We start from the raw sequence: 1,600 nt of genomic DNA on the forward strand, positions 1-1,600 counted from the left end.
TTGTCAAGGGAAACTGAAGAGCTTACGAAACAAAAAAAAAAAAACAAACAAAAAATACATCACTGCAACAGAATATAAATTTAGGAGAAAAAATCAAACATTAAGAATTAATAATGGAGGTGAATATGTAGGTAACGAGATAGAAATTTACTTATCAGAACTCGGTATACATTATGAACTAACTGTACCCTACTGCCCATCTCAAAATGCAGTTTCGGAACATAAATAAATCCTAGACTGAAATGATCAGATGTATGCATTCAGAAGTTAAATTACTTCATAAATTTTGGGAGGAAGCAATACATACAGCATTTTATTTGGAAAATCGTCTTTGAATTATGGACTAAACGGAAAGTATCGCGATTGCATTTGTAAATTTTTGTGCTATTTTTACGTATAAAACATTTCATTTCAAAATTTTCACAATTATTCACAGCATTACAAATCTGGATACTACATTACAATATATTTTTTAGAGTCTGGTGTGCGCCACCGTAGCTCATTATTTTGAGCACGGGTATCGTCAACCAGGCATCGTTGAATTCTCGTTGGTGGGTGTGCTTCGAAATGCAACGTAAGATTTCTGTAGGACTTCTTTGTAAAATAATATATTCTTTAAGAAATTTTTTAACAGGAAGTATACTTCGAAATAAAAACATTTTTCTCTCACTCTATTTCCTTTTTTTTCCATCGTGTAAAATTTTACATCAAAATGGGCTTTTGGATAACTTATGCGCAAGGCAGCATAGCTCAGCGGTTAGATCATTGCTCTCGTAAACTAAGGGGCGTGAGTTAGAATCTCATTGGTGGCACGGAACGCGTTTTTTTTTTTTTTTTTTTTTTTTGAATTTTCATCCATTAAAATTTTTATTAATTAAATGTTAGTAATGAAATGAATACCTCCAAACGGATTTGTTTTTATTTTTCTCATTTTTACGTAATGTTCTATTTCATAAGAAGGTTTTGGAAATCGTACTTTGAGCAACGTAATGTAGTGATTAGGGCGCATGTTCTGTAAATTGGTGGTCGAGGACTCAATCCTCAATGGTGTTTGGGTATCCTAATGGAATACATTTTTCTGTATAAACAGTTTGGAGGAGATCTACCAAGAATTTCCCTTAAAGAAATTATTCAAAAAAGTATACTTTGCAAAAAAAAAAAAAAAATCCATGCTTTTTTTTTTTTAACCTAGTTACATCTTAACGAGTCATTTTATGTATGACATGCGCCACTATGAGTAAGAGGCTACTACTTTTCTTACAAAATAAGAGTCATGAAATTATTCCTCCTGGGTGGTAGGTTTTAGGATTTTGTAATGAAATATATTAGATTGCGATTGCATTTGTAAATGTCTGTGGTACTTTTACGTATAAAACATTTCATATCAAAAATATTTAAGAATTACAAATCTAAATATTATATTATTACAATATACACTTTAGAGTCTGATATATATACATATATATATTTGCCCTGGCAAGTTATACATCAAAATAAGTTTTGGTGGGGGGTGTTCATGTGTGAGTAGCCACCAGAGCTCAGTGCTTAGAGCACTGGCCTTGTAAACCAGGGGTCGTGAGTTCAATCCTCACTGGTGGTT

The 1,600-nt window shown here is 32.1% G+C and overlaps 1 non-coding gene across 1 annotated transcript; it reads left to right on the forward strand.

The window, feature by feature from the left end:
• The first annotated feature begins 1,527 nt into the window (after nt 1-1,527).
• Trnat-ugu (transfer RNA threonine (anticodon UGU)) lies at nt 1,528-1,600 on the forward strand. Its single transcript has one exon. It is a non-coding gene; the product is annotated as a tRNA-Thr (tRNA).

Source organism: Argiope bruennichi, chromosome X1, assembly GCF_947563725.1.
Source record: "Argiope bruennichi chromosome X1, qqArgBrue1.1, whole genome shotgun sequence".
Lineage (NCBI taxonomy): Eukaryota > Metazoa > Arthropoda > Arachnida > Araneae > Araneidae > Argiope > Argiope bruennichi.